The following is a 22,508-nucleotide window of genomic DNA, read 5'->3' on the forward strand; positions in this document are numbered from 1 at the left end:
GCGTCACATCATGCGAGTAATCTCAACAACAATTGATATCTGGAAACTCGTCTTACTAGGATGAGATCTTGTTGCACTACCCAAACTACTTCGATACGGCTTAGTGCTCTGCTCTAGATGGATTGTTTGTGTTAACAATAGTGAATAGTAAAATTAATATTTCACTATTTTACCTACATAATATACCCTTTGAGATGAATATCAGAAAGACAGAATGTGACAAAATCTCTTTGGTTTTTTGTGGCACATATAAAATAAAAACCACAACATTTACATCCACATACATATCAAACTAAAGGGCTTAAAAAGTTGAACATTTTATTGTATGACGATATTGCATGCAAGACAGGGCTTGGGACCTTTGAAGTCGAACCAGCTTCGGCATTGATGTGTATGATACTTATAGTATCAATCTACAGAAAGAAATCGTTGATAATAATTGAGCTATAAAAACAGCTACATAACGAACCTTAAGCGTTTGCTTTTAGCAGTTTCGAATTTGTTATGGTTAGTTCCTAGTCAGCAGCACAGTCGTGGTTCCAGAAAGTTCCCCAACGATAACGAGAAAAGTTGGCTTACATTTCCATTAGCGAGTCGTAAACGTGAAATCCGGGATTGAGACAAAGGTTTAGGTACGGTGTTGGAGAAATTAATTTAAGAGACACGAAGCCTTTTAGACAGGTGGTGTAAATTCGTGTGTCGAAAACGCTAACATTTTGTTGTTTTTAACTACTTATAGGAGTGTGAACTCAAGACCATTTAAGGAGTAGTTAAATTGGGCATTATAATAAAGATAATAAAGCGCTACAAACAGAGCACCCTTTTTTAATTAAAATGTTTCCAATTTCCACACCTGATAATAAAAAGTCTAAACCCTACATTACATGGGCGTAGCCAGGGTTCTATATAGGGGTGGGCAGATCAAGAAAATTCTAGACTTCTAATTCATGATTTGATTTTAATATAGTATGAGTATCTCACAATAGTATTGAAGGTGAGGTAAAAATTAAAAACAAAATACTTATCTCACCCCGCAACTCTCTATACAGCGTGTAACAAAAATAAGTGATAATACTTTAGGGTAGGTGTTCCTTATAGAGACTTCACTGTGAAAGTAGCAGCGCTGAAAGAAGATTTTTTTTTTCACTTTTGTATGGGCAAGGGCCCGAGCGTCACGAGTTTCCCCATACAAAAGTAAAAAAAAATTTTGGTCTTTCAGTGCTGCTACTTTCACAGTGAACTCTCTATAAGGAACACGTACACACCCTAAAGTATTATCACTTATTTTTGTTACACCTGTATATATATGCCCCAGAGTGTATGCCAAACTAAAAAGAAGTTTTAGCACCCCCATCGTGGGTATCGCAGACACAATAGATTTTCAATTGCTATGCGGCAGCCGGCTGCAACTTTATTTTTTATTTTATGGGTATTGATGGGTTAAAAAGACATCCATCAACAACTTAAAATTTAAAGTCAAACATAATGCGCGACAAAATCTGGAGTCCAATTCTGATGCTAAGCCCTGCGGGGCTTTGCATCAGAATTGGACTGAAGAATCATGATATGAATCATAATATGATTCATTTTTCTAAAATCGCAAAATGCAACTCTGCTGGCAATTCATTTCTGTATTTTTGTACTGATTTGACATTTGTCAGTTTGACAGTTTTGACAATTCATTTGCTGAATTGATTGAGAGGAATTGCTAAATGCGACCATTTTAGCCCCGCTGAAAATCCTATAAATGGCTTTCACGTTTGCTTTCACGAAACGAATTTAGTCGTCAGTCGTCACAGATTAAATAAAGTGCCTCGTGCCAATCGTACGTGAATACTTGTTTACAAATACAACATATCCTATCAAAGGAAATCAGCATTTGTTGACATTGTCGAATTCGTGTTCCGCTTTTTCTCCAAATTATGTATTTCCTCATATTTATAAAGCTTTTTATATTTTCTTTATGTTACATTACACGTGATCTGTTTTGAACATAGTGCTAAAAGTTACAATCTAGGACAAAATGCAAGGTAGGCTGCATAAACTTATAGCAACGTATTTATTTTTTAAACAACATACTTAATGAAATATTCAGTAAACACAATCTGAAATTTAGTTCTTCCAAAATTCGATTCTGTTAGCGATAAGATCAAATGCTGTGTGATAATTTAACGAAAGCGGTTTACTATTATATGTAAAGGCCGAGAAATAAATGTAGATTTGATGTATAGTCTGTCAAGAAAGTGAAGAAATTAAAAAGTGGCAACATCGTAGTGTACCCTTTTTACCCGACTGCCGGGAGGGTTATTCTTAGATTGATTTGAAAGGGATGACACTACGATGTTGCTACTTTTTAATTTCGTCACTTTCTTGACAGGCTATATACAACATTGATTTAGCTATAAGAGCTAAGTCAAAGTGGTTAGGTAGAGTTCAGAGCGATGAGTGTTTACATCGGATTAGGTTGCAGCTTAAAAGCTGTTTGCCCGAGCTTCGTTTGTTACTACGTAATATTGTGTAGCTTTAGCATGTTCCCGAAACTCATAAGAGTTGTATATCTTCGAAAAAAGAGCTCAATATAAAATGCAATTATAGAGGAAGTATTTTTTTTTTATGAAATAAGGGGGCGAACGAGCAATCGGGTCACCTAATGGAAAGCAACTTCCGTCGCCCATGGACACTCGCAACATCAGAAGAGCTGCAGGTGCGTTGCCGGCCTTTTAAGGGGTAATAGGGAAGGGTAGGGAAGGGAATAGGGGAGGGTACGGAAGGAAATAGGGGAGGGTAGGGAAATGAAAAGGGTAGGGGATTGGGCCTCCGGTAAACTCATTCACTCGGCGAAACACAAGCGAAGGAAGCGCTGTTTCACGCCGGTTTTCTGTGAGGACGTGGTATTTCTCCGGTTGAGCCGGCCTATTCGTGCCGAAGCATGGCTCTCCCACGTCAAAAATACTTTTGACGTGGGAAATTTCAAAAACGAATATTTTTGAAAATAACACTATTTCTTAGATAAGTGATATCGTAAGTAGTAAAAAATAATACTTATTAGCTTTTATCTTATATCTTTAAACGAGCAATTCTTGTATATATATAAATATATATTTGGAATCTCGGAATCGGCTCCAACGATTTTCATGGAATTTAGTATATAGGGGGTTTGAGGGGCGATAAATCGATCTAGCTAGGAATCATTTTTAGAAAATGTCATTTTATTCGTGTTTTATCGAATACCGGGCAAAGCTCGGTCAAACAGCTAGTTTTATTAAAGTACGAAAGGTATGCAGATACTTTGATTCCCAGGAAAGGACATATAGGATAGTTTTGGTTGTAGAAAAATGTACCGTTCCCGCGCAATTAACGAGTTTATAATAGGAGCTGGTACTTACAAAAAAATACAACATTTGGCATAGGTACATATAAAGTACGCCAGAATTGTAGGTTGTATCATATTTTACAATTTTCAACACAGTCTCCCGGTTTTATTGTTGAGGAATGTTTGTTACCCAACCCCAACTCCCGGGCCATTGATTTGTACCCGGGATAACCCTTACCTTGCGGTAATTGGGGCTTTATCCTTGACCCATCCTTTGTTTATGTTACATCTTTGAAGGTTACCCTTTAAAGAATCCTTCTAGCTGAAACAAAAATGGAATGAAATTGATACTTGCCTACATTATAACGATCTCAAAGTACAAAAATAAATTACAGTTTGAGTATCTCGTTTACACGTGGGAACAGCTGAATAGCTTTGTCCACACTGTGCCTTTTTCTGTTCGTCAAGGGCATGCGTTATAGCGCAGTCAATAGCGAACGTGAGGCCGCGGCGCATGCCCTCTGACCGTATCCAAAACTTTCGCTTTGTTAATAAAAATGACAGTTGGCGTTGCGTTCGTTGACGCATTCAATGATTGAATGCGCCAAAACGAAAGTTGAATGAAAGAAGATGACGCAAATTGAAGACGAAAGTGCATAGTGTGGACATAGCTAATCGATTACTCAAATGTTGTGCTTAAAATCATTGCAATAATATAATTAGGCAATAAATATAGCTTGGTATTGTTACACGTGTTACGTATGCAAGGTGTAATAAAACTGAGTAATAATACTGTATGAGTGTGTGTGTATGAGTCCTCTGTATAGAGTTGACTGTGAAGGTAGCAGCGCTGAAAGAGTAATTTTTTCAACTTTTGTATGGGCAAACTCATGATGCTGGGCCGTTTGCCCATATAAATTCCAAAATAATTTGCTCTTTTAGCGCTGTCACAGTGAACTCTTTATAAGGGACTCATACATTTCATAAATATTATCATTTATCACTTAGTTTCGTTATACCCTTTTTATATTGGGTATAGATGAGAGAGAACCTGTGTCGCTTGTCAAGAGTTTAACGACAGCTAGTTCTGCACATTCAAGAGCAGTGGAAGTGCCATACATACGTGATGATGATGACTCTACCACTAGATATAGTAATATTTGTAGATAGCATATCTAGTACAAACAGTTCGCGCGAATGATAAACAGTTGTTATAAGCTCCTGTTTAACTTTGTTCCCCAGTGCCTGTCGCCATCTGTCGTGACTATTGCCTACGATAATATTGTAACGTTGAACAATGCCTCGTGGACGGACATGATCTGTATTACTTAACATCCATACTAATATTATAAACTAGATGTCCCGCGCGGCTTCGCCCGTTTAAATTAGGAATTTTACAGAAACCATACATTTTCCCATAAAAAATAGCTTATGTCCCTACTCCCTTCACTTGGTCTACTCTATATCTGTGCTTAATATTGCCATAAAAATTGCTCCAGTAGTTGGTAATTTCTTATATTTCCTCTGTTTTTCCCACGTTTTCCTGAGTTTCTTCGGTCGTATAAGTCTCAGCGTGATAATATTTAGCATATAGTCTTACTCGATAAATGAGCTATCTAACACTGAAATAAGTTTTTAAATCGGACCTGTAGTTCCTGAGATTGACGCGTTCAAGCAAACATACTCTTCAGGTTTATAATATTAGGTAGGTATAGATATTTTTTAATTATCGCTTGACAAACTCGAGTCTCGATCTTAAAGACTATGAAAAGTACCAATAACAGGGTCATTATAGGCTCATAAGTCATAACCATGGGACGATGCATGGTATAATATGGTAGTGATGATGATGATGATGATGAATGAAATTTGCATAGTAGCATATTCTTTCCGTTCTTAAAACAACGCCGAAACTCCCAAACTTGTATCTATAAAGAATCAGGAGTTCTCTCAGCACCTTTCGAACCACGGTATACCAGGTATACCTCGGTGCAAAATCTTACTTGTTGGTAGCATATGCTTAGAATACTTTTCACGAAACCGAAGTCACCACATGTTTCCCTATACATTTTGAGGAGTTCCCTCGATTACTTATGGATCCTTCATCAGATCACCACTATTGTGAATATAATACCAAATTGGGATGATACCCTATATACCAAAAGAAAAATTTTGAAAATCGGTTAACAAATGGCGGAGTAATCGATGAACATAAGAAAACGAACATAACACCTCCCCCATTTTGAAAGTCGGTTAAAATTGTAGCATATGTGTTATTCTGATGTATAAGCTATATTATTGTCAAGTTTCATTAAAATCCGTTCAGTAGTTTTTGCGTGGAAGAGTAACAAACATCCATACATCCACACATCCATACATCTATACATCCATACATCCATACATCCAAACAAACTTTCGCCTTTATAATATTAGTAGGATTAGAAAGTTTTTATGTCTGTCTGTAACCTCTTCACGCCTAAACCGCTCAACCGATTTTGCTGAAATTTGGTATGGAGATACTTTGAGTCCCGGGAAACAGCATAGGATACATTTTATCCTGGAAAAATGTACGATTCCCGAGCGATAAACGAATTTTGGCGCAACAAATGTGGGCGTCATCTGTAGATTACTTAGAACTGCAACATAATGTTGATATCTACAATTTCATACTTTGCTAAGCGTGTACAAGCTAAGAAATCAATCAGAAAGCGCTACTTTGTGCGAAGTCTACGTATGACGTCTTCATACCGTATGTAGACGTGTCCTTTAATTATTCAGTCTTAGGCCAAACGGCACTAGCCATTGGGTCTAAGTGTTTTTTTTACTGTCCAGATTGGGCCATGGCCCATGGATAACCGCAATCACAACCACAATCATATACCAAAATGCGCTTTTGACGCGCGCACGCGTTCAATCGCCATACATAGCTTTACTAAATCATAACCGATTTCCTAAAAGGCCAAGATATGTGGTTAAAATGTTTTAGCCATTGTGCTCGTTAGATATAAAAACCCTTTTCTTATTATCAGCGGTTCTGTCACGTAAGCCAGTAATTTGGGGATTTGTGACGTCACGCACAACGTGACAAGGTCAGTTTCTACGTGAAAGCCATTTTACAGGTTACGTATATGTGGCTAAGGGTTAAGCATAAAAGAATTTAATAAAGATTGTTAATACTATAATAGTTGTAGAGATTGTTTGTAAATAAATAATAACTTCCGCACCGGTTTCAGTGACGGTGGCCGGTTTCAATGGAAACAGACCAGTTACGCAGGAGTCATTTTATAGTGTCCAAGTGTGAGCGCAGAACACAAGAGAACTCTCTCTTCCTTTACTCCCATAACCCAGTGGGACGGACGACCGAGGCGAGAGATCAGGCGCAGGACCGACTTTTTACATGCCCACCCGACGCATGGATCATATTACTTGTCAGACAATCAGGTGATCAGCCTGCATTATCCTAACCAAACTTGGAAAAACACGTTTCCAACGCGAGAATCGAGCCCATGACCTCCGGGTCAAGAGCCGCGCTCTAAACCAAACGGCTTGACCGATTCTCATGAAATTTTGGGAGCATATTGAATAGGTCTGAGAATCGGCCAACATATATTTTTCATACCAAAAAAAAAATATATGGCAAAACAACTTTTGCCGGGACAGCTAGTAATCATAATATTATAACGTACATTTTTCCGGGATAGAAAGTATCCATTGTCCTTTCCCGGGACTTCAGCTAACTCGGTTCAGCGGTTAGAGTGTGAAGTGGTAACAAACAGACAGACAGACGGACAGACAGACACACTTTCGCATTTATAATATTAGTATTGTATATAGATATATTTACATAGTACTTACCTATATTATAACTTTAAACTTTACATAAAGAAATTATCGATAGTATGTTTTCAAATCATAGGAGCTTCACACTTTGACAGGTTGTAAAGTATTACCATTTACCAAAACTCGATAGTATTATTTGAGTTTCTGATCTACTTTGTACTTTAGTTTGTAACTTGAACCCCACAAGAAACTTGTTTTATTTACAACTAGCGTTTACTTTAAAAATAGCACAACATTTTTACTTTTAAAAATGCATTACTAAAAGCAAGAACAATTTAATTGTCTGCAAGAAATGAAGTCTTTACAAAAAAGTATAGAATTAAGTTTCATTATTTACATAATGACTTTTCCCAATTTTCATAATTAACCCAAAAGTTAAGCTTTGGGTCTTGAGAGCAAATTTATTTACAACGTTGGGATTATAAAGCTATGTACTCATTGCTCACGGCTAATATGACTAAATTTTTAAAAATCTCATTATCGCCTGTCCTGAAAATGATTATGTCGCTGTTCTCGCGGCCCGCCATTTACAGAGGAAAAACATTTTAAGTCCAGAGCAAAATGATTAGTAATTTAGTACTCTAATAAATATTTATTTTTATGGCATGAGCAAAGAAATTATTATTACAGAGATTTTTCTACTCAAAAGCGTAATTACAAGTAAGAAAGTTTAAAATTTAAACGTTACTATTGCTTAAACTTAATTTAAGGTCTTTGCTAGTTTTTTTAACCATATTATGCATTGTAGAGATAAATATTTTTATGTGTTTTATGCGGCCTAGTTATATGCGGCCAATTAGATATACTTAGTACTTACCTATTGCGAAATTTGGAATAGATAAAGAACTAGATGATGCCCGCTACTCCGTTACGCCACAATTCGTTTATTGCCGAAATCGTATGTTTTTCCTGGATAAAAGTATCCTATGTCTTTTCCCAGGACTTAAAGCCGAAATTCAGCAAAATCGGTTCCGCGGTTTGGGCGTGAAGAGGTAACAGATAGATACACTTTCGCATTTATAATGTTAGTATGGATAGTCTGTCTCTTTCTTTAATAACCTTTCCCCTGTGAGTACCTGGTATTAGCTTGATGCCATGATGTAATGTTGGTTTATACATACTGTTACATCCCTAGTTAGTTAGCACATTCCGTTTACTTAGCATAGAAATGCTTCTTCGATATTTTTCCGTTTGCGTTGCAGTTTTCGTTTAGTATTCATTCTACTTCAATTTATCGGTCAGTTAGATTCTGGAAGCCGGGCAAGTAACGTGTGGGAAGTCGTAGCTTAAAGTGTAACTAATTATAATTTTGGGTAAATAAATTAGTTGGGGTGAACTTTTGTTTTTTTTAAACTGACACAGAGGGTGCTGCAAAACAAAATGGTGTCAGAAGTGTGCAGTAATTTGATCCCGTAAAAAGTCTAGGAAAATTAGACCAGGGATCACGAACCCGACTGGCACCCGTGTTTTAAAGTTTTTTGGTCGACGGTAAGACTCCGCCACCGAAGGCGCAAGCCCGCACCACGTTTTTGGACGACAGTAAGGCTCCGCACCTCTGCGCGAGCCTGCTCCAACCGGTTCACACACTCGGACGACGGTCAGCCTCAGGCCCTAGCCTTAGCCCGCTCCAGCTACAACCCCACGAGGACTTCGGTCTGCCCCAGCAGTTTCAACAGCGGTGCTGTGCTGTCTGAGCCGCTCCAGTCTAACTCGCCAGGGCCACATCATCGGCCCCCAGCTCCGGGTAAAGCGTAGCCTCTGCACGCGACTCCGGCTCCACTCCAGTCTTCACGGCATGCAGGTTATCGTCGTGTTCCTGTGAGTGTTTTCTAATTTTTCTAAATCCTCTGTTTCTGCTATATTCAAGCAATCGTGCTAAATCAAAGTGCTAAATCTAAAGTGTTCTAAATCATTCTCTGAGGTCTAAAGGAGACTTTAAACGTTGTTATCTCATCGTATACCTGAGACTTCAGGGAGGTCTCGTAAAATCTTATCTCCGTTAACTTAAGTTTGTAAATTGTTCGCATGTCTAGTTTTATAAGCACGTGTAACTTACCTCAGTGCCTTGCAGTAAGCGGTGGCAAAAGAAAACGGTATAAACGGTTTAAACGGTATATCTGCATTATGTTCATCATACAGTATTTTCTATTAAAAGTTTTTCGAAGTATTTAAATTCGTCTTCTTGGATTCTTGGAAAAATAAAGAAAAATTCCTGTTCGTGGCTTCTTAAGTTAAAAAAAGACAAGTTAGGACGCCTACGATCAAAGGTTGTTTTTTACAGAAAAAACCCATCCCACTCAAAATTACATCAAGGAAAGCTACTAGACTGTAAAAGTAATTATAATGGAGACAATATGCAAATAACGTGCATACATCAAGTGAAGCATTAGCGAGGAATTCATAATTAAAACCGAGTTGCATGCGACAACTTTATTAAATTCCGCAACAAGTAATGGGACCGAAACTTGGACGTTTTGTTTCATTCTGGGGCCCGATTCTCAAGTGTGTAATATCGTTTCGATCGCAGGCTGGCCCATGAGTTTTCGATCCTTGCGGCAAGCGACCGCGGCCGACAAAAAATCAAATTCTTCTTTGCGACGTTTGGGTTTTATTTACCACCAACGTTGGTGTAGCAACCCATGCTGCGTTGTAGTGGTGTCGAGCAAAATTAAACCTAAACCCAGGTCATTAAAGGTATAAGTTTACTTGGAACCGAGCTACACGTGACAACTGCAGACGACGTGTCGTCGCGACACCCTCCGCAGCTAGCGACACTTATTCATAGAAATACATAGAAACCAGTACTGTCGCGACGATAAGTCGTCTGCAGCCGCTTCATGTAGCTGGCTTCCAACTTATACCTTTAAAGTAGCATTTTATTTTAATTTTTTAGAGCCTGATTACACCTGCCGAGACAGTGGCAAGACAGTGCTTTCCGCTAATTTTATCGGTCTGTCTCGCAAGGCCTTAGACTGAAATTGTGCGCGCGAGTAACACAGCGTGCGATCGAAAGGGCATTCGATGCTTGAGAATCGGGCCCCTGACGTTCCCTCTGTGCTTTGCATGTTTAATGAACTGACAAATTTACAAAAGTTTTAGCTTTACTTGTATGTCTCGTTAGTTGACTGCTAATTTATTTAGACTTGGACATTGTTAACGTTGCCTCTTTTGTTTCTTGGTAGCGCTGGACGATCTGGGTATTTTACTTGTTGTATTTAGGCTTTATTGTATTTAATTCTTTTCATTTATTGTCATTTACTACGTATTTATCGTTAATTTTTCGATACTCCCGTGTAATTAATTTCAAAATCGAAACCTGTAAATAGCCATAGTTAAAAACCCAGGAAGAAAATGTTTTATTTACAAATGAGGCAATGCAAGTAAATAGAAATAAGAATATTTTTAGGCATAATTTTTTTCCATTACACCATTTAAACCTTCCCAGCTAAAATTCATTTTTACGTGACAATAGGTTTATTGGAAGCTCGTGGGTTTTATAATCTATTTTTATTTCATGCACAAATATAGGAAGGTGAGGAACTATTTGGTACATGAATTTTAAAGGAAAATAACTCTTTTACTTTTGTCGACAAGAGCTATTATGCTCTAAATCTATCCATCGTCCATCTTTTACCCCTACATATTTTCGGACAGTGCGAAAATGGATATTTGCTGCATTTTACTACATTCACAATTTTATAATTCTGTGTTTACAATGGTGAATAATTTTTACGTCTGAAAAAATCCACATTAATTGTTGGAGCGTTCACAATAGTCTAGGCTAGCTAGGCACGTTTTTCAAACGAGATATTTTCCCAGTAATTATGTACTTGGAAATAAGGAAAGTACTTATTTTATCATCTGTGGTGACGCCGTAGCTACATGCTACGAAAGTCTACGATAACGTAGAAGTGCTACGAAATAGTTATTGCAGGTAGCCGCTAGCCATAACTTTAACAGTTATTTTAAAATGTGTACTTTTAAATGAGATTTTAAATAAAGAGTAAATATCCATATTACAGTTCCATTTCTCAGTCGTATTGCTACGGCTATAACGCAAATCTATGAAGAAATTTAATGCCCCGCTATGAAATGCTGGGTTAATGTTTTAAACTATTATACGGAACGACCAATGAATTTTCTGCTGCTTGGATAAGGAGCGTTAATATTTATTATTTGTCTATTAAAGTAAGTGTGGGCAGTGGGTTTTATTAGAAATGTTTAATAATAACCGACGTAAAGGTTCAAACATTAATGTTACTTCTGATTTTTTCTGTAATTTCTTCGTACCAACAGAAAAATAAATTCATTGGCTGATGGAGGGCCTTCGTTATTTGGTCGGGTTGTTTCAAATCAATGTAAGTTTTTTTTTAATAAAATAAGGGGGCAAACGAGCAAACGGGTCACCTGATGGAAAGCAACTTCCGTCGCCCATGGACACTCGCAGAATCAGAAGATTTGCAGGTGCGTTGCCGGCCTTTTAAGAGGGAATAGGTTAATAGGTAGGGATGGGAAGGGAAGAGAATAGGGGAGGATAGGGAAGGGAATTGGGCCTCCGGTAAACTCACTCACTCGGCGAAACACAGTGGTATTTCTACGGTCGAGCCGGCCCATTCGTGCTGAAGCATGGCTCTCCCACGTATAAATATGATTTGTGATTTGTCGGCCGTGCTCGACAACGCAACTAAATTATGTAGGTCCGTCATCTGCCTTTGAATCAATTTCTCTGATAGTACATAAATAATCATAATAATACGGTTCTGTTTTACTCGTATACAAAGGTAGCTGGTTTCAATAATACAATTGCACGGCAATGAATGTAAAAGTGTAATGAGGAAGATTAAACCGCTGGCAATAATTGCATTAAGTATTAACATAAATGTTTCGCTTTAAAATGTCGGATAATACGTGGTTGATCCGTATTCGGACATTAAATTGCTATGAGAAACGCGTAAATACGTTACAATTTTTTAAAATTAATCACGTAGTTACATAATAATTTTAATGCCATTATTTTAAAGTTATTTTTTACAGCGATTACATTATATCTATATATATAAAACTCAAAGGTTAAGGACTAACTGATTGACATAGTGATCTATATTCCACAGCCCAAACCACTGGACGGATCGGTCTGAAATGTGGCATGCAGGTAGATGTTATGACGCAGACATCCGCTAAGAATCCCAAGGGGTTCAAATAGGGGATGAAAGTTTGTATATAATGATACTTTTTAACGCGAGCGAAGCCGCGGACAAAAGCTCGTTAATTTACATTATAAATTACATTACATTATACATAACAAATCCCAATACATATATCTTTTCATTGAACTCGAGTTTTAATGTTGAGCACAAAATATATAGAATAGCATAAATAACTATCGAAATATCTAGTGCCTAAATAAGGCTAGAAATCTAAAAGAAGGTATAAAGATCCAGCAATAAGATAGATAACAGGCAATATAGCTAAGGAAATGGGCAAAGTGCACATCCTGAAGGAAATAAATCATGATTGAAAATTCCTTCTACGTGCTTCCTTAAATACGTTTTTGTTTGAAGCATGTGTGTTTTAAAACATAAAATAACTTTGGCGCTTTCCTCGTTTGACGAAGTTGAAACTTCGAGAGCAGTCCCAAACCCCACAAATATTGAACAAGTTGAACTCTTTATGACACAGGTGTAGGCAGGCTCGTACTCAAACCTCGGTGCCCATAACATTTTCTGGATAATTTTTGATTATTTTGGTTAACTTAATAACTAGAATAATTAATAATGTTGAAACTTGAAAGTAACATAAACCCATTTTTTTTCAGAAATGTACAAAGTAAATAAATTATAAGCAAAAAACGTTTTGAAAAAAGCTTTTATTTAAAAAGAAGAAAATAAATTTCCCCTTAAAAATTCTAACTTTTAAGTTATAACCTCAATATATTATACAATTTGCATTATTATAAAAGCTTGTCGCGCGATTTGTTAATAATGAACTAGTAACTGCCAATTTAACTGAGTAAACTGATATTATATTTTTTATTTTATTAAAGTAATTAAATATTGACAGATTGTTAAGTCTCGCGACAAGCTTTTATTATAATGCAAAGTGTACAATATATTGAGGTTATAACTTAAAAGTTAGAATTTATAAGGGGAAATTTATTTTCTTTTTTTTAAATAAAAGCTTTTTTTCAAAACGTTTTTTGCTTATAATTTATTTTTTGCTTTTAGTTAAATCTCTGACTAGATTTCCTAAGTCTGCTAAGTCTGCTTGATTGTAGATTGTTTTGTTTCAAGAATTTGTTAAAATCTGATTTGGTAACTTAATTTAAATCTTTATGAAATCGTACTTAATTTTATGACTAAAAAATTAAATATCACTTTAAAAAAATGACCAGATTCAACCAGGCATTTTCTAATGCCCGACTGGTTTTGACTTGACATAACAAGACACGACACGACACGACACGACACGACACGACACGACACGACACGACACGACACGACACGACACGACACGACACGACACGACACGACACGACACGACACGACACGACACGACACGACACGACACGACACGACACGACACGACACGACACGACACGACACGACACGACACGACACGACACGTCACGTCATGTTACGATATGACACGATACGATACGACACGGCACGACAGGACACGACATGACTTTTCAATTTACTCTCAATAAGCCTTTTTATTTGATACCCATATTGCAAAAGTGCTTTAAAAATAACTATATTCCCCTATCTTAGATGAGCCGCCATATTGGATGTAGAATGACATTACATTCGTTTCCGAGTTACTCTCAATGAGCCCTTTCATTTAATATCCATATTGTAGAACTGCATAGAAAATAACTATTTCGCCATCTTGGATGGTCGGCCATATTGGATTTAGAGTGATGTCACATACAATATCATGTATTGTCATCCAAACTAAACGTGCCTGCAAAATTTCAGCTCGATCGGTTAAATATATCTACTCCAAAATTGAGTTCCAAGATTTCACCCGAACATACATACTTACATACCTACATACAGAGCAAGTTACATAAAAGCTTTTAAAATAAATAGAGATTTTTACCATGTTTGAAAAATAATTTGACGCTCCTTTGAGTTAGTCACGGACCGTGGTCAGACAGAATAGACGTTAGAGCAGGGCCGGATTTATATTTTTTATGAGTACCAGGACACTTTAATTTTGCCGCCCCTATGTACGAACTCTGCCACCATCCTAGGACGTTGCCACCCATTGGCCGTGGCCTATACTGCCTATACATAAATCCAGTACTGCGTTATAGCGCGGGGAGTTCACGCAGGGCCTTTAGCTCTACCTAGACGTAAAGTTAATCCGACCCTGAGTATCTACGTCAACATCACGGCAAACTTTACGGTCGTCACGTAGAATGCGAGCACATTACACGTTATAAAAGGTATGAGGTGGTATGAAGTCGATCTGCACTTGACCGCATACCGTGGATTCCTGTTAAAGTTGTGGGTTGCGGTGTGCCGAGAGAGTTTTGTGTAGGGGTGTCAAGTCATGAAATAATATTATTTAGCGCATTTTTAATGTACAATAATATAAACGCAGTAGTTTTTAATGCACCATCGAGGAAGTTGATTCATATGCAATTGACAGACCAACGTTATTTGGTCGAATATGTCAATTATATGTTAATTGTGATCTGTCAGCTGGGTTTGACGTAAAACGACCAAACTACTTAGGTCCCCGATTTGCATAGGAATCAACTTCTCTGATAGTACAATAGTTCCCCAGCTTATATTACGAAAATCAGAAAACGAGAATATATTTATAGGCAGCTCCTAAACAACAAACTTGTTTCTTTGTTTGTTTGTGGAGAGTTTTTCATTTGGGCCGATTTATCGCAATAATATGTTACTTTACGCTGCTTTATTTATTTTTAAATTCCGTAAATTTATGTCTTTGAACTTCATCATCAGTCATCGCCGCTGGAATTTTGCCTCAGTATAGTTTTTCTTCAATGGAATTGTTTTTTATTCCAAGAATAACTGTTGATGGTATTTGAAAATCAACCAAGCTTTTTATTTCGCAATTGCAGCTCAATAAAGTTTACGACCTTTGACATAAAAGTTTCAGTGCATTCATAATGGAATTAATGACTTTACTGTCCGACTATATTACACTCGTAAATGATAGTATAAGAAGCGTTTATTCACTAAATTAAAAAAATATATTATTTTAAAGCTATTTCTAAATGCATTAAAATGCTTTGTAAGTTGAATAAAGAAAAGAAAAAAAAAGGAGTAGGGCAATTCCATATGTGACTGACTCTACATTTGATACGACTTGCGTTTTATTTTGTCATATACTATGGTTACTATCATGTTGTTAGTATCAATTTTAAGATGGCTTTGTAGCAGATAAAACAAGTTAACTTATGTAGAAAAAATGGTAAACACTGTTGTTTTCAAATAGCATTTATTTAGTCAAACATAAACGTGACCGACACTACATACAAAAGGAAGTCGTTTCCGAGAGTGTTTGTAAACACCAATAATCTTCCTCTCTGTGTGCTAAATAACTCTACTTTGTATTTTTATCAAAAGTGCATGAAACAAACTATTATAAAATGGTTACCTATAACCTGTAAGTTATTTAAAAAACTATTTATTAGCAAAAGAAATTGTGACCGACACTACAGCCCAAAACGTGACCGACACTACACTCACTTTGTGCAGGTAAAAGTCGGTAGTTTTACATTAAACTTTAAAATTTATGTATCTCAGCACATACAGTACGAACTCTAAAAGTATATAAAAGCTTATCAGTAATTAGTTAATTCATTAAAATGCTTTTTTGAACTTAAACGTCACAAAAACGAAATCACTAATAATTAGTCAAAAAATAACTCAACACGAAATCTTCTCAAAAACTATTAACATAATAACCCAAAAGGCAGTGATAGGCAGACTTTCGTCATTTTTTTAAGCTAAAAATTTTCCATTATATGAGCCCTATAGAGGTAAAAACGACCAGACACTATGGAGTTTCGGTCGCTATTACTTTTGAAGGTTTCCAGTTCTGCAGGTCTATCTTACGTTCAATAAAGTTTAAAAATCAATAATATTATCTTATTTTCTTGCGCTATCTGTAATAGTCTCATATCCTACTGCCAGATTTTTGTGACAATTGCTTCCCATTTCCAGACATCGCAAAATTTTGGATTTTATTTGACTTTGAGGTGGTCTGGCAGGTTCTTAAAATAATAATTTAGCTTTCTGCTTCTCTCTCTGCTTTCTATAGCTGTTTTCGCCATCTATCAGCAAAAATAACAAACAAACGCTACTTTTGGGCGTGGTCGACTCTATAATGTGACCGACACTACATAAATATTTTTTAGAGTTTAGGTGTTAATAAAAAAGATGACAAATTTTTAATGCCGGTATCATTTGAGTAACGCCGTCACGTAGGAAAGTTTCTAATTTTGTTGATGTAAAAGTAATTTTACTGTAGTTATAGACAAAAGTAATGATTTTTATGTGACCGACACTACAACTCGACACTGTGATCTTACAAGCCTGTTATATCTTTATAAAAATGAATTTTCTCGAATCTCAAAAGGAATATCGGTATTTAATTGTTTGAACAATCAGTGTGTAATAAAATATGACAAGAATTTAAAATACATAACGTGAAAACTAAGTCAGAACTTCATCACACATAACCACACTCAGCCGATCTCACGACATCATCTCATAAATGGCAGCTTTGCTAGAAAAGTAATGCTTAGAAATTGTTGCTTCTATAAAATCTTAATAGTGCCATAATGTTGTGACTATAATTAAGTATTTTTAAAACCAAAATCAGGTATTTATTTTTTTAGTTTATGGTAGACTTTTACATGGAACTACCCAGATGAAGTAGATAAAATGTTAATATAAAAAATCTATTTACAAACATAAATTATTTTAAATGTAAGTTTATATATTATTCAAGGTATCTATTATTTCGTCGTAAAAATCAGAATGAGCCTTAAACCCTTTCAGAACATGAAACATTCTTGCAGAAAATTTATAAATATTCTTCTAATAGAGATATATTATCTCGAATAAATCCAACATTTGATTAAAAGAGTATAGTCCCCGACAAAATGTTCAATGTGAAAAGTTTGTTCACGATCGCCCCCTTAAATCATCTCGGTCTTATTTCGAGGAGTATATTACGAGTCGTCTTTTTACTAAATAATGTATCTGTCTGAATGTCTGCCACACACATATAATTCATCATCGTGAAGTTGGTGAAATACATATCTTTTAGGAAATTTATATTTTCCATTTGAACCAGTTCATCGTGTGATTGAACGTGTGCTGTGGTCTTGGCAAAATAAGTATTTGTACTCTCCACATAAACAACCTTTGAAAATATTTATTTAATGGTTGCTAAACTAAGTACTTGTTGCACTGATTTTACCATTTTCAGGCAACATCAAGCCTTTGTTTCTTCTTCGATTCAGTTGGTTTTCTAACAAATCACAAAATGACATTTTCCTAAAATATCAAACCAATGCAGAATGTATATATAATGCACTAATCATATAACGTAGTTTAGAAATTATAACACTATTTTGCTGTTTAAAACAGACTGGATCGGGCAAAAAACGAAGATGAATAATTAATATTGAATGAAACAACGACATGCAAAATACTTAATAGATGACGCCCGGAACTCCGTTGCGCCAAACTTCGTTTATCACGCAGGAACCGTACATTTTCCGGAGTTAAAATTATCCTATAATTTCCTTTCCCGGGACTGAAAGTATCTCCGTACCAAATTTCAGAAAATTGGTTCAGTGGTTTGGGCGTGAAGAGGTAACAGACAGACAACTTTTGCCTTAATAATATTAGCATGGATTTTATAATGACGCTTTCCATTTAAACAAAGAGTGCTAATAATATTTGTAACAGCAAAAGAACCTCTAAAGAAGTGAGCACACTGAGACGGGCCGTGCCGGGGCTCAGCGTGCCGGGGCGCATCGCAAAAATCCGCCTCCATACAATTTGTATGGAAGCGGATGCGTATTGCATAGCGCATCGGCGCGGATTATTGCTCGGCGGATTTCCGTCAATGCGACACGGCTCGACAAGACCCGCTGTGCCCCAGCAAGACCCGCTGCGCCCCGGCAACAGTATGCTATAGCAAGCGGCGCGCGGATGTGATGCGATGCGGCCCTGAAAGCCTCGGCTCAAAATCCGTCAATGCATTGCGCGCCAACCCGCCCCGGCACAGTGAGCGTTAAAATCCGTCAATGCGATGCGACCCGACCCGGCAATAGTGTGCTATAGTGCATTTTGCGCTGCGCTACGACCCGACCCGCCCCGGCACGCCCCGGCACGCGCCGACAAAGTGTGCGCGAACCTTAATGGTGGGTAATAAGTGTGAATTGGGGTTTGTGTGACCGGGGTAATATTTTTAAGCACAATTTCTCCCTGTTATAGTGTTGCAGAGATCTTGGAAGTTCGCTGGCGCCGCGCCAGGCGGCATTTAAATGGAATTCTACAGGTACTTGTTACTTTGGATAGACATTATTACACGTTAATAATAATCTAGTGGTATGGTCATCAGTATGAAATTATTACTCATTATATCTTTCTTATGCTTTAGTATGAAGGAATTCCGTAGGTTTGACTTGCATTGCAAAGACAAAAAAATGAAGACGTATGAGTACTACAACCTAATGAGAAATAGTAACCCTTGCGCTTCACTTGGCTCGCCTTGGCGGGGGCACTACCGTGCACCCTATCACATCTAAGGCTGGCTTTACAGGGTGTAAAAAAAACTTAGTGATAATACATAGGGTGTGTATACTCTTGTAGAGAGTTCACTGTGAACAAAGCAGCGCTGAAAGTCCATATTCTTTTTCACTTTTGTATGGGCAAGCGCTCCAGCGTCACAAGTTTCCCCATAGAAAAGTGACAGTGAACTTTCTACAAGGCTCAAGTACCTACACACACTATAAGGTGATCATTATCACTTAGTTTTGTTACACCCTGTATAATTTATTAGATTAATATAATTTATTTAAGTAGCGGCACGGTCGCGTTGTTATTTACATACAATAATTGCTTGTGATCTTACAGTGAAGCTGCAAAAACGCGCGCTCGAGCGGACGCATATATATCGAGCCTTAGGAAATATTCTTATTAATAATCGGCCAAAAGCGAGTCGGACTCGCGCACGAAGGGATCCGTACCACTATAGAGCAAAATTAGGCAAAAAATTGTGTTTTTTTTTATATGGGAGCCCCATATACACACTCTGTGAAAATTTTAAGTCTCTAGACTCTAGCTATTATCGTTCTTGAGTTACACCCTGGAGACATACAGACGGACAGACGGACAGACAACGAAGTCTTAATAATAGGGTCCCGTTTTTACCCTTCAGGTACGGAACCCTAAAAAGTACTTGACAAAGGGATTAGGGAACAATGCTTTATCGTAGACATGTAATTTCATTTTCAAATGGGGACTGTCTAGACTAGATTTTGAAATAAATTATGAAAATTTTCTTTATAAATAGCTCCTTAAACGTTGTACAACCGTTTTCAGTTGAGAATGTATATTCAACTAGATGACGCCCGCAACTCCGTTGCGCCAAAACACGTTTATCGCGCGGGAACCGTACATTTTTCCTGGGACAAAAAGTATCCTATGTCCTTTCCCGGAAATCAAAATATCTCCATACCAAAATTCAGCTAAATCGGTTCAGCGGTTTGGACGTGAAGATGTAACAAACAGATAGACAGACAGATAGACAGACAGAAAGACAGACACACTTTCGCATTTATAATATTAGTATGGAGGATACACTTAAATTAATAATAACGAAGAGTTTTTGTAGACCTCTATGACCTCCTTTTTCTGCTACATACAAAAATATACAGCACTTCACTGAAAAAACATTCATGCTCCTGCTGTTTCGTTTCACTTCTGTTCTCCCTTCCGGATTGCAACCTTAGTCTTTTAGGCGACTTCCAAAAAGGAGAAGGTTTTTCAATTCCACCACATGTTGTTTTTTTTCACTAAAAGTTTATTTGCATGACATATCTGGAGTGTTGAATAGGTAAAACTATTACTTTTCTCTATGTAAAAGATAAAATCAGAGCTCGAGGGTTGTAATGTGAGTCGTGACCACAAACCACTTGAGAACACTTAAGGTAGAACCTCTATTAAATCCTAAGTCGTAAAATGTGAATCCTCTTATATTATAGAAGAAAACAAAAGGAATTACCTTCAGAAGTTATAATATGTATTTATAAGTATTTTATATAATATACTTATTATTATTCATCCATGATCTAGTTTTGATCGATGTCAATTTTAATAGTAAAAGCATACAATAACATAACCTGTACATTTTGCCACCAGCGGGACGGTAGGGTCTTTGGTGTCAAATGTCGTGTCAGACATAAAGACAGCTACATCGTGACACGTGGAAGCTATTTGGTGTTTCTTCAACCTTTCAAACAAAAATCTTTCAACAGACACCGTACGCGTCTCAACATACCGTAACCTTGTTGCCTCATAAAGCAGAGACTTCGCCATAACACTCTGATACTGGCGACTCACAAAGGAGCCATTAATAAAAAAGAAGAGCTGCTCAAGCAGACTAATCCTGCGGAATTGCCGGTGTTTGTGGCCAAGCAGCTCCACAAACTGCCGGCGGTATCGACGGACCACGTCAACGTCTCCAGCCTGCTGCAGAAGTTCAACATCATGAGGGCAGAGCTGGACGAGATGCGAGGTAGATTGGATGCCTCGGAATCCATCATCAGTGAGTAACGTAGTGAATTATTACAATTAAAAAGTAATAATTCATTATGGAGGTCACCCGAGCATTTTGAATTTGAATTTGAATGAATTTGAATTTGAATTCTTTTTGGTCGGGAGTTAAAAATCATTATAGTTGAAATTTTAAGTCTTTGTTGTATCACTTTTATTTGTCGTGCAAAAACAAAGCTATCATCAATCAACATTATCGTTCATACTCCCAAAACGGATCCATAACAAACTTTTAACAATCGCTTACCAAAGTAGCAATATTTCAATATTGAAGGGCACTTAGTCAACTTGTATACGAGAAATTTAACAGCGAAATTACAAATCATATAAGTATGGGAATTGGGATTTGAAAATGTATTGCCAGGTGAAATGTCGCTTCAGGCTTGCGATGCTTCAATGTCATATCCATACATTTTTGATGTCAATTTTGCTGTCGTAATGTATCATCTCGACTATGTACCCAGAAGGGCAATCAATTCGACAGTCATTTGCCATTGAAGGGTTTTATAAAGGATTACACTGAAACTGACTTCCAAAAAGGAGATGGTTATACGTTGATATTTTTTTCTTTAATTCGTAAAAGTACAAATCAACATAATATTATGTTTAAATGTATCCGACCATATAGTGCAGTTATCCCCAACCCACGGCCCGCGGGTCGCATGCGGCCCGCCGGGACTTTATTTGTGGCCCGCGTGATGTTAAACTATTTTGAAATTCACGCCCACCGGCAAAAAAATGTAGACATCGTGAAAGTCCTGAATTTTTTTTCACTTTTAAATCGTTAATTTTTAAACCTAAAAATTTTTGTTGCGGGTCGCGACACCAAGAACAAAACATGTTTGTGGCCCGCAAGAAAAAAAGGTTGGAGACCACTGGTATAGTGTATAGTGTACAACTGTACATACATATTATTGATCTCTCTATTTCTGTCTTCGTCGTCTATATTTACATAAGCTAATATATTCCGGTAAGGTATTATAATACCAATATTTTTAATAGGCAATTAATGTTTTGAAACGTTATCCTATATTTGATGTATTGATGCTAATGTTTGTTCTCGTTGTGTAATATTGTGATTCACTATTTAAAGACTATTAGGGTGGGTTGCACCAACTTACTTTAGCTATAACTGTAACTTTAACTATAACTACAATGCAAAATGTAAAATCTTTGGTTAAAGTAAGAAATGGACGCCATATTTAACCATAACCTTGAGCTCGACAAGGCTTTGAATGAACGTGGCGAAAAAAGGAACTAACGCTGTCATCATACAAAAACGCTATTTTTGACAGTTCTCCTTTACCAGCAGGGCCCCCGCCCACGTTCATTTAAAGCCTTGTCGGACCAGCTGTCATCTGTCAAATTCTGTGGTCAAAGAAATAGAGATTCAACTTTGTTGACCCAACCAAGGTGACCTCTGTTGGTGGTTGGAACCGATCGTGTATACGGCCTTATAAAGTTAAAGTTCCCTAGATCATATTTTTTTCTGTTGCTCTAGAAATCATCTCTCTCTT

At 37.0% G+C, this 22,508-nt stretch overlaps 1 long non-coding RNA gene across 1 annotated transcript; it reads left to right on the forward strand.

The window, feature by feature from the left end:
- The first annotated feature begins 4,931 nt into the window (after nt 1-4,931).
- Nucleotides 4,932-21,901, forward strand: LOC121732448. Its single transcript, XR_006036376.1, has 3 exons — nt 4,932-4,944; nt 20,263-20,272; nt 21,625-21,901. It is a non-coding gene; the product is annotated as an uncharacterized LOC121732448 (long non-coding RNA).
- The last annotated feature ends 607 nt before the right edge of the window (nt 21,902-22,508 follow it).

The sequence above is a fragment of the Aricia agestis genome, chromosome 12 (assembly GCF_905147365.1).
Source record: "Aricia agestis chromosome 12, ilAriAges1.1, whole genome shotgun sequence".
NCBI classification, from domain to species: domain Eukaryota; kingdom Metazoa; phylum Arthropoda; class Insecta; order Lepidoptera; family Lycaenidae; genus Aricia; species Aricia agestis.